Below are 12,451 nucleotides of genomic sequence, written 5' to 3'. Positions count from 1 at the left end.
ATTGTTTTAAAAGTGGGTAAACTATATAAGTTTTTTTTGTGGCGAGCGTGGTCATTTACCTATGTATGTTTTAAGAAAACACAAAACAAATAATCTTAGAATATTGATTACGTATTCTTATATACAAACCAGCTATCGTATATGATGTATATGTTGTGTACAAGTTATCATTTGTATTTTGACTTTGTACAAATTGTAATTTGTACTAAAAGTGCTTGTACAAATTACAATTTGTACAAAATTTCACTAAAATTCACTTATAACTTGTGCAATAATTTATAGTACGGATTTGTTTATAAAAACAATTGATACACATCATAGAATTTTTGTTCAATGACCATACAATAAACCTCATTTACAAATTTAAATACAAAAAATACCCAGATGGAGACAGGAAATGTAATTGATACATGCACGCCAGTTAATTCTGATAGTACAATAGCAATTGGCCCATGTGACAATTCTAAAAGAATAATAGAAATTGGCCCCAGTGACAATCAGGATGACACTGACATTGAAACAACAATCATACGTGCCAGGAAGCGTGCGCTGTCTGGTCAACAGATCCCGGTGCACTACATTTGCGCGCAAAAATCATTATGTCTGTGCGCAGCTTTTGCTTACATTTGCACGCATTTATTTCATAAGTAATCCCAGGTACAGGAAAAAAACAAATTATTTCTCAAGATCACTAATTTTTTTTAGAATTCAATATAAAAAATATATAATTTAAACCAACAAATACTTTCAAATCTTGTCATTTATAGTTATGTTTATTATGAAATACAATAATCTATAATCATATTTATTATGAAATACAATAATTTATAGTCATATTTATTATGAATAACCTTTATGTTTACCTGTCTTACCTGTAAAATGAATGTAGGAATTTTAACAGGATATTTGTCGAGAAATCAAATTTAAGCTGCTAATGAAACACCTTTATTCGCAGCAATGGTTCCTGAGCTTCACGTTTCGCTACGTGAAACAGTTAAAAAGCTTGAAAGTAGAAAGTCTTTGAAAAAAGGATTATACATTCTGTATATGCCTGTCCCAAGTCAGTATCGTGCCGGTATTTGAGTGGTTGTCGTTGGTTCATGTTTGTCATAATTTTTTGGTAAATTGTTAAGTTATTTTGGCTGTTAGTTTTCTCAAATGAATTATATAAAATTTTCCATATCGGGGCATTTTATAGCCGACCATACTGTATGGGCTTTCTCATTGTTGAAGGCCATACGGTTGCCTATAAATGCTTACTTCCACATCTCCTTATTTTTATATTATACAACTAGTACTACATAAAATTAACATTATCAATGTTCCATGTAAATGAGGTAAGGTCAGATTAACTCTGTCACAAAGACATGTACACCCTGCTACCATTCCATACACCACGTATTTGACCCACTACTTATAGCATCTGAGATACGGCCTTGGCCATTGAAACTTAACCTTGTTCATAGATCCATAAAATGAGGTCGAGGTCATGTGAACGAAGATGTCTGACGGACATGTAGGCATTGCAAGGATACCATATATTAGACTAGTAGCCAAGTATAGTTATCCTAGAACCTATGATAAACGAGACATTCACATGACGAAAACAAGCTATACAGTTTTTAGCAGTCTTCAAACCATGATCATGAAGTCAAGGACAATGATTATATGACAGACGGGAACTTCGTAACACAATGGATCTATATACAAAATATGAGCCATCCGATTCCTCTACCCCCTGAAATATAAAGCTTTACAAATAGTTAACGGTGTTGCCGTCACCACCATCAGATTGTATTCTGTATGATAAAGAATCTTGTGTAAATGGCATCTGACTTCACTGGTAGAAGTGCAAAGACTAGTGGAAACATCTCTTCATCAACTAGTGCTTTATAGTGTACAGCGTAATTAAGTTTTAAGTTACACTTTTCTTTAAATTGAATGGATTATATCTTAATTTCTTTTAAAAACTTTCGAAAAAAAATTTAAATTAAAATCACAGTATTGATATTTGTTTTATATAAATAAACGTAAGCTTATAAATATAACTCATAAATGTTATATTATTTACTCAAAAGTGCATTAATCTGATGATATACCAAAAAAATCATATCTTATGCTTTTATAAAATTTATATTAAATAAAAGTTTGAACAAGCAATAATTAATTCTTGTTTATCTAGCAAAACAAACAATATATTCCTTGTTTATTTAAGAACATTTTACTTCATAAAATAATGTGGGACAATCAGAACTTTTCATGTGGGACAATCAGAACTCTAAAATTTTAAAAAGTGGGACAATCGGGAATAAACCAACATGAATGGGGCATCTAATCACGTGCATGCGTGATTTGTTATTTAGTCTTGGAAAGAACTATATTTGGATTGACCAGAATAATATTGATATATCGTCTGATGTTATAAAGAACAATATCTGCAAAAAATAGTCAACAGATATATATCATTGTGAGAAATTAAGTGTATATAAAAATGTAAAGATTGATTTCTAGAGAATTATTTAAGCTACATTAATTTAAGCGATCTAGAAGTAGCTTTCAACAAACAAGATGATTTAAAAGTATTCGACCAAGAACAATAATAACGTTGCAAAAACATATTTCTGATTGTTCTGTATGCTGGACATATCAATCATTAGCGTAGCTTACGTTGAGGCAACCGAGGTAGCCTCGATAATTTTTTTTTTTTAAATTAAAAAACTGTTCTTTATAATATTTTAAACAATTTTCACAAAATGCAGCAGACTCGCTACTAAATCGACTTGTATATCGTCTTGTTCCCTTATTGATTCATACCCTTTGCGAGTTATGCAAGACTTATGAAAACATTTCCCTCCGGAAATCTCGACCCCTTTGTGCAAGGTAGTTTTCTGATTATGTCGGAGTCAAAAAGAAATAGACACAATTGAAGGACAAATTTTAATCCTACCCTATTGCCAAGCAAAATCAGTAGAATAGGTGAAGATCCATTTCACGACCATTCCAGATCGAATCACATGACCATACGGGTAAATTATTAATTTTGGGTAAGAATAATTTCTGGTATATGAGGGTCTGCATGGGTGAGGTTTACAGAATACAGAAAATGCCCTGAAATTATTTTAAACTTAAAAGAATAGAGATTTAAAATGGTGCTTGTATATAAAATAAGGAAAATCAAATTATGAACAAAAAGGATTAAAATAAATATTTGAAGTCCCCTATTCAAACCCTCATATTTAACCGGTAACGTCTAAAATTGAAACATCGTTGTGTGTTGACATTTTCCCCAATACGTGTAGTACTCCAATAAGTACACAGAATTTAATTGACTTTGATACAAATTATAATAAAATATACATTAATCACAAAAAAATAATTTGCATGTTGTTCTCAAGTTTTATTCTCGCATTTTTGAATTTATAGTTTTTCAATAGCAGGGAATTTTAAGTATTTTAAGGAGTTATTAATTCCACTGAGCAACATGTATAGTATATGTCTTTTAATTCATACAAATGTCAGTTTCTATTTAAAATCGTCAATCAAATACTGTTTTCATCTATTATTATGAAGACTTCAGAAAAACGAAAATGTTTCCGTTAGTACTTCACCGGTTGTGTCACTTTCACAATGGGAAAACCATGTAAGAATTTGAAGACCTTCCAAGAAATATCAGGGCGAAACACAACCAATAATAGTGACGTGGTGCGTTTTACATGTAGCATGTGCCTTTTTCTTTAAATCAGCCGTGTTTCTTATTTAAAATAAATTCCCGCTTTCGAGAAATGTTTATTTTGTTATTCAGTTTGCACCGCTTACAACCGCCTGCCTCTTGTTTTATTTTATAAATTAACTTTTAAGTAAAATAATAATTTACTGTTCATTTCATTTCGTTTCGTTCCGTTTTTATTCCGTTTCGCACTTTAGAAGCGCGATAGCGATATGTATGTTAATGATCTTTTCACCCGTTTTCCATTTTTATTATCTTAAAAACAAACTCTCAAAAAGCGAAATAATACGGAAGCGTATTAGCGCCACACGTTTTTTTTTTTTTATATTTCTTCCTATGTTTGCGTTATAACGCAAACCTTTGCGTTATAACGCAAACCTTTGCGAAATAACGTAAACCTTTGCGTTATAACGCAAACCTTTGCGAAATAACGCAAACATTTGCGTTATAACGCAAACATTTTGATTTTAATTATTCATTAAGTTTTGAATATTTAGTAATAAAAAACTATATATAATATTAAATTTACATTTTATGTTTATTATATAATTTGAAAGCAGTGTTTTGTAAATGTCGGCATTTGCATGTCCGTCTGTCATCAAATTTCGGTTGTGATTTAGTTAAGAGAAGAACCATGAACACAAGGCCAAATCATTATAATAAATATGCATAGAAATAAAGGAATACTTGAAGTGCAATTATACATAAATCAATAAATGGTTTATGCATCAGAAGATTATATAAATTTAACAAGTAAATAGATATGGTATAGGCAAATTTTAATTGAAAGGCCAAGATTTTGAAAATTTTGAATAACGGAAAGTGGTAAACTAGATAAGAGCAAAAATAATGTCATACAATTGTGAAACTATAAGTCAAATAGACAAAATGATCTTTCTGCTTTAAAATTTATTATTCCGAAAAAAACATTCTTTTTAAATTTCGATGTAAGAAATCGTTTGTTGAAATCTCAGAATATGATAAAGATTCTTTAAAAAAAGTCATTGAATTTTAATTTCAATCTAGTGAGGTAGCTATTTAAGATGCTTGGGTAGCAATTTGAATGTAGAGAACATAATTATAATAAAATAACATCTTCATCTTATACATTTATGGAAAAAGGGTAGCTTGTTTGAATCTAACCAATCTTACACAATGCTCAAACGAGCGCTTACTTTGGAAGTATACTTAAATTAGGCTACACTAGCGGGGTTGATTTTTTTATTTTCTTCGGTATAACTTCAATTTACTCAATTTTCTTTGTAATATATATATATATAAACATGTATTATCCTGCTCATTATTATCCCATGATGTGTGCTAAACACTCAAGCATTTAACATTGCAATGAGTACAAAGGGTGATAAATGTTAATATGTGCAGCCTCCTCCATTTATAACAGCTGCTTCCTTTGAAACTAAAATAAGAAATAAAATAAAACAAAAGTTTGCGTTATTTCGCAAAGGTTTGCGTTATAACGCAAAGGTTTGCATTATTTCGCAAAGGTTTGCGTTATATCGCAAAGGTTTGCGTTATAACGCAAAGGTTTGCGTTATTTCGCAAAGGTTTGCGTTATAACGCAAAAGGTTTGCGTTATAACGCAAATGTTTGCGTTATAATGCAAAGGTTTGCGTTATAACGCAAACATAGGAAGAAATATAAAAAAAAACGTGTGGCGCTAATATACGCTTCCGTAAAATAATCAAAACTGCACGTTTGATATTTTTAAAGCTTGATTAAATATCTGCAGTATCAAATTTTTAAAATGACATTTAGAATTTTAGAATTTTAATCATTTGGTGAAATTTTCTAAATTTCATTAAATTTCTAAAATTTCAGTGGAATGTCGATATTTTAAAACTTTGATAAAAAAACCAAAAAACTTAAATTTGAAAACTTTTTAAAATTTGGAATTGTTAAGTGTTACACGGACCGTATATCATTTATTTATTCAATCTGATAATCAAACGATCAAATTCCTCGAATTAGTGGTGCACCGCTTCGAAACTCCGTTTTGCTCCGCTGCACAGTCCATCAATGCTACAACTTTGATTGGTCCTTGAACTGAGAACGCTTTCACGTGGTTTCTTCTGACCCGTTTATTCCCGCGTTTAATCATCATATAACCTCAACAGAGATTACGAGACACACATTTTGAACAGATCAAAGAAATCTTGAAGTAAATAAGTTTGTATGCACAACTTTTGCATGACGAATTATAAAACAAAGAACATGTTCTCTTAGCTCGATGTAAATGAAAAGTTTGTTTTGTTTGAGATGCAATCAACCAAAGAACGGCTTTTGTTTGTGGTTTGACACGTGGTGAGTGACGAGTTTACACGCGTACGCGATTAGCTCTGCCGAGGACAGGTTATGAGCAAAATGTTCTAATTTTTTTTATTTATTATGACTTAATTATAAGCTACCCTTTTCGTTTCCTTTTTTTTTAATATCGTAAGTGACGGATGCGTTTTCTATTGATGTAGGCAGCCATTTTGTTGGAAAGAAGTCGAGGTAAAACCGATATTGTTCAGTAACGTAGCTCTTAACACAATTAAGCTCCATATCAATTATTTTATTTGTTCGACCGAAATTATCACCGGACCAAAGGCTACAATTGAGGGGCTTCATAAGGTTGCGTATTGACAAATATCGCAGTTCTTTTCCACTCGTTCGGTCTAGGTTGGTTGATGTTGTCGAGCGTTTGATTTTATCATTATGAGGTTTTATGGACTCCCTTCCCACTTTTGAATTTCCCTTGGAGTTTGTTATTTTGTATTTACTTTTATCCGATTGCACCCTTGGATTTGCGATGCAGGACGTTTCGGCCAAACTGCCAGTTCAGCTACAGTTGTTTCGGCCATGGTTTTTATTGTTGTAAAGGGAGGAAAATATAATTGTTTCTAGGAACATATGTTAAGGTTCTGCTTAAGTGTAACATCTAACACAAAAAACAAAAATACTTATGTTTTAAAAAAAAATCAAGAAATTAAGTCTTTGTCATAAGATGGTATACTAAATTACTTATATATATTGCAAAATAAGGGGCAATAATTCGAATCCGAGTCCGTTCGCGCCCAATCACGTTCGCCCCCATTCACGTTCGCCCCCTTTCACTTTCGCACCCTACACGTTCGCACCCAAAGTCCGTTCGCACCCTACACGTTCGCGCCCAATTTTTATTGGTTTTGTGTTTAATAATTTGTAAACGAGTTTTGGTAAGTGTATTGCTATAAATATATTTTATTGTTTCTAAATAAAGTGAGATTCTGACAAGGGTTTTTTTTGTGTCATGGTAAATGTATTGCTATAAACATTTTTTTTTCATTGGTTTTAGATAAAGTGAGATTCTGACAACCAGTATTTTATTTTTGTGTTGAATAATTTTTAATCATGTTTTGGTTAGTGTATTGCTATAAATATTTCTTTTTTTATTGTTTCAAAAGGAATTGGGATTCTGACAACGTTTTTTTTTATGTGTTGAATAATTCGTAATCATGTTTTGGATAGTGTATTGCTATAAATATTTTTTTTTCATTGTTTATGAATAAAGTGAGATTCTGACAACTTTTTTTTTTTGTGTGTGTGTTGAATACATCTTATAGCAGTTTCAATCCAGGGCATTTATTTCCATATTAAAAGAAGTTTGGAGGTACACTATCTATGAGGTTAAAAAAAAACATAAGTATATATATATTTCATTTATTTTTATTCATCCTTGTATCGTATGTGTATAAATACCAATTAGCAGTACTTAAACATACATAATTAACATTTAATAATTAATAATCAAATCAATTAAAACAATATTTCATTTAAAAATTCCCGAATTTTTATTTGTGAAAATAAAAATATTTTGATATAAACATCTACAAAACATCTAAAAAAAAAAGGGTGCGAACAGACCTAGGGGGCGAACGTGTGGGGTGCGAACATGTAGGGTGCGAACGTGTATTGGGCGCGAACGGACCCGATACCCAATAATTCTTATTATTTATACTAATAGAACAACTTTGTTGCAGGGAGTATGTGTATTGAGTAAATATCACTTAAAAGATTTATTTGATTCATCACCATTTTTTATTAATGTTGTATAAAATTTGACATCATCTTCAGCAGTGAACTTGCAAAGGGTATTGCGCAATAGCAAGAAATCTTCAATTGCACAGTATTACGCAATAGTAAGAAATCTTCAATTGCACAGTAATGCGCAATAGCACAGTATTGCACAGTATTGCACAATAGCACAGTATTGCTCAATAGCAAGAATTCATCGATTGCACTGTATTGGGCAATAGCAAGAAATCTTCACTTGCACAGTATTGCGCAATAGCAAGAAATCTTCAATTGCACAGTATCGGCAACAGCAAGAAATCTTCAATTATACAGTATTGCTCAATAGCAAGAAATCTTCAATTGCACAGTATTGCACAATAGCAAGAAATCTTAAAATTGCACAGTATTGCGCAATAGCAAGAAATCTGCAATTGAAAATAAATACAAATCATTTAACCAATTTCAATTTGATTAATTTAAAGTCTTTAATTTTTGTATTACTTTTTTGGATATTGGGCCCCATTTTTAAATTGGTCTACATTATCGATTGAGGTCAAAAGGGTCCAAAATTAAACTTTGTTGGACTTCATGAAAAACTGAATTATTGCGGCTGTATGATATGCTGAATCTTATTGTGCATTTAGAATTTTTATTTTGGGCCCTGTTTTTAAATTGGTCCATATTAAGGTTTGAAGGGTCTAAAATTAAACTTTGTTTTATTTCAGCTATGTTTTTAGATTTTGGATAACAGACCATTCTAAGTAAATTAAATGTCCCATTTCAAATTTTTAAGAACTTTGACCACATTTATTTTGTGTCAGAAACCTATATTATGTCAAAAATTTGATCACAATCCAAAATCAGACAGTATCAAGCTTGAATATTGTGTCCAAACTTGCCCCAACTGTTCAGGGTTAGACCTCTGCATTTTATTTGGTTCTGTATATATGGTAGAGATAATTATTTTATTTAAAAGTTTATATTGAACTGAGAATACATGTAGATCAATCTGGGTTTTTTTTTTTCATAAGAAAAAAATGTTTCCTCTTACTGATAAAATATTTTGATTACAATGTAGAATTTATCGAAGTGAGAGGCTTATTAAAATATTCTGAAATAAATAAGTGAATGTCTAGTAGCATGGATGTAGATTAAAAGACAATTTCATTACCAATCACACATTGATCTGTTGATTTTTTTACAAAATACCTACCATAAAATTGTCGTGACATGTCTCCCATTATCAATAACTAGATTCAATGCCAACAGGAAGTCAAGTTGATTTGCTGGCTGGATTTTGTTTATTTTAGATATTGCATTATGCATATATTGATAAAAAATCACCGGTATTCTGAAATAGATGAAGGGTAAATGTCTGGTAGCATGGATGTAGATTAAAAGACAATTTCATTACCAATCTCACCTGGATTTTTGATTTTTTTTTTTTACAAAATACCTACCATAAAATTGTCTGGACATGTCTCCCATTATCAATAACCAGATTCAATGCCAAAATGGAGTCAAATTGATTTGCTGCCTGGGTATTGTTTATTTTAAATACTGCATTATGCATATATTAATTTGTATACTGTACAAATACATGACACTTTATTTTATTAATATTCAAATTAAATAATTATAGATATAAATAGATTTAAAACTATTTGTTTGCAGGATTACTTCCTGTACTGAAATTTGGAAAAAAAGATATTCAGGGTTTTTTGACAAAATTACTTTTTTGTCGAGCCTTCGACTTTTGTCGAAAAAGCGAGACAAAGCGATCCTACATTCAGTCGTCAGCGGCGTCCACAAATATTCACTCTGTGGTTAAAGTTTTTGAAGTTTTAATAACTTTCTTAAACTATCCTGAAACTATCCTGGATTTCTACCAAACTTGGAAAGAAGCTTGTTTATGATTATAAGATAGTATCTAGAAGGAAATTTTGTTAAAATTTTGATCCATTTTTTCCGTATTTTACTTATAAACGGACTTAGTTTTTCTTCCAGTTAACATTACATACAGTCTGCAGTTTAAGTTTTTAAAACATTTATTAGATTCATAAACTATCCTGGATTTTTACCAAACTTGGACAAAAGGTACTTACAATCAAAAGGTAGTATAGAGAGGAATATTTTTATTAATTTTTTTCCTCATTTTTGTTGAGCCTGCGATTAACAGCAAAGGTAGGCGAGACACTGGGTTCCTCGGAACAGTTACAAATTTTTTATTAGTAATATTTGGAAATAGATATTCAGTTTGAAGGTTCAGTCATGCAATTATACTAACAAAATAGATTTCGGTTGAATTAAAGATCTTTTGTATTGTCTTACTACCATGAGGTAAGTGTTTTTCTCGTGAAAGATATGAAGAAAAAAAAAGACAAGTTGTGAGGGAACAAGTTATTATAACATTGCTTCCATACATAAAATGTTTTCTATGTACTTTTACTTGACCTAAGGGAGTAGATGAGCTACTTTCTGTTGATAAAATGTCAGTGTCGTATATATAATTTTATAAGGCAAAAAAAAAATGTGTGTGTTGAGGGATTCCAGACCAACTCTAATTTTAGTGCCCATGCTAACGATTTTATCACGATATTACATGTAGTTGTTGCATCAAACTTATTTCATCAAACTACTGGTCACAAATGACGCAAAATGTGTTAAAATCACTACTAGGTTCATTGAGATACTAGAAATAGTGCATTCTCCAGTATGCCAACACTAGCACCGGACTGATTATTCCTGATTTTGACCAAAAAATTATAAAAATTATTTCCAACCCCATATTTTTTATTAAAGGAAACCCTAAACACAAATATTTTTTTTTTTAGCCCAATGGTTTCTAACCACTTTTGATAGTCTTCAGTAGGGGTGTGATGCCCTTGGTCAAATCATACTTGGGCTTGTGAAAATTTCAAATCCAAGAGCCCGACAGACTTGTGTAAAATAAGTATCTATTTGTGTGTGTTTTTTTTTTTCTATTTTCGGTTTGATTTGAAAATAAGAAATGGCTTTAATTAATACCCAGGGATCACCACAACCTATTTACCGCCATCCTTAAATACTTAGCGTGGCATATCGCCATAATATTTAAAGATGGTGGTGCACCACGCTAAAATTTCTAGCACCACGTTAAAATTCCCAGCGCCACGCTTGTTTTATTGTCCGTCACACTTGAAAATTCAATAGATTGAAGTTAAATTTCAGATATCCCTTATCCAATTATCATGTCAGTGGCAATTAAGAAGTCGAATTATTGTTAATTGTCTCAAGGGATGTACACTGACAGCTGATTATATTATTTACATGGTCTCGCGTGGTTGAACACGGTAACAACCAATGAACTATCATGACCCAGTTTCTTCAATTTGAAAAGTAAAACTTGTTTGCAAACTAGTTATTTTATAAATGCATATGTTTGACTATACCTTAAATAGAATGTTTATATCCTAACTAGATTAATAAAAGCAGTAATCCAGAAAACAAATGGATTCCCTGACCACATGGTCCTTTGTTGACAACAATGTCACATGATCTCTTTTGGGCGGGAAAATACTGGGGAATACCTAAATAACAGACAAACATTGTCTGGTTATTTTTAGACGGTTAGATCTGGGATAGGAGTTTCCTTATCCTAAAACTCATTTAAAGTAAGAAAAGAGTAAAACTGGATATATAATTCCTTTACATAATTGTATTGGAAAAGAGGGGAGTTAATTTAATAAAATTCTACATAACACATATGATTTTATAAATTGCTAGATTGGCTTAATTTGGTTGAAATGACTGAAATTCTGCTGAATATTTTTTTTTATTATTAATTTCTTTATCTTTTTAGATCTTTTTACCATGTGGTTTTCCATAAGACAATTTAGATAAAATTTGTCAGAATATTCCTGCAATCTGGGAAGCCACATCAGGTGTTTACTCTCCCTGTTTAATATGTTCCTACAAGTGTGGTGACCACTAATAGGACCAACTACAAAATGTACGTGAGACCCCTTTCCAAATTAGCTATATACATGTATATGACAAATACATGTAAGGCATATAATTAATAATTCATGCACAAGGAATCGTTTTGACAACACAACACAAAATCTCTGATTTGAAACTTTCTCCCCCACCCTTGATTTTCATTCTGTGGTGAACCCTGAATACTGCTTATTAAGTCTCCCAAACGAAGTTTTGGAAGACTTGTTGTTTTTGCTCAGTTCTAATTATTATTATTATTCTTATTCTTCTTCTTCCGCCGCTTTTAAATTTGAACTTGTCCCCACCCGTTCTCCAAAACCGCTTGTCAGATTAACTTAGGGTTTCACAATATGTTAGACTAACATGTCTAGTGGTGCAATCAGGGTTTTGTTTGTGCAATGGGGTTTATAAAGGGGTACTTTGAGGGGCAAAAAGAAAAGAGGGTTATACTATAGAACCCTATGGGATTTTATTTTTTTAAATTTTCAAATGATTATAAATTGAAAACCGTTTGTGATAGCACAATCTCTTTAATTGAAAATGTTTTAAATGATAAAGCCCATTAAATGAAATACAGGGTTAGTCCCCAGGGGTCACCCCCACCCCCTGCCATTTAAGAAAGTTCTAATACCTTGTAAGTGGTCAAGATCCCCACCCCTAAACCATATATATTTTGGTTTGAATGATATA

At 31.4% G+C, this 12,451-nt stretch overlaps 1 protein-coding gene across 4 annotated transcripts in view; it reads left to right on the top strand.

Moving 5' to 3' along the window:
* The first annotated feature begins 5,791 nt into the window (after positions 1–5,791).
* LOC127712517 (piwi-like protein 1) overlaps positions 5,792–12,451 on the top strand; it is a 37,427-nt gene continuing 30,767 nt past the window's right edge. For 3 of the 4 annotated variants that reach the window (XM_052218996.1, XM_052218995.1, XM_052218998.1), the window contains exon 1: positions 6,187–6,241. The gene's annotated coding sequence lies outside the window, so the exon portion shown is untranslated. Of the gene's footprint in view, positions 5,907–6,186; positions 6,242–12,451 lie in introns of those variants that run through there. The other variant, XM_052218997.1, reaches the window with a different exon arrangement.

Source organism: Mytilus californianus, unplaced genomic scaffold, assembly GCF_021869535.1.
Source record: "Mytilus californianus isolate M0D057914Y unplaced genomic scaffold, xbMytCali1.0.p SCAF_8, whole genome shotgun sequence".
In the NCBI taxonomy this organism is placed as follows: Eukaryota; Metazoa; Mollusca; class Bivalvia; order Mytilida; family Mytilidae; genus Mytilus; species Mytilus californianus.
This window is presented reverse-complemented; position numbering and strand designations above follow the sequence as displayed.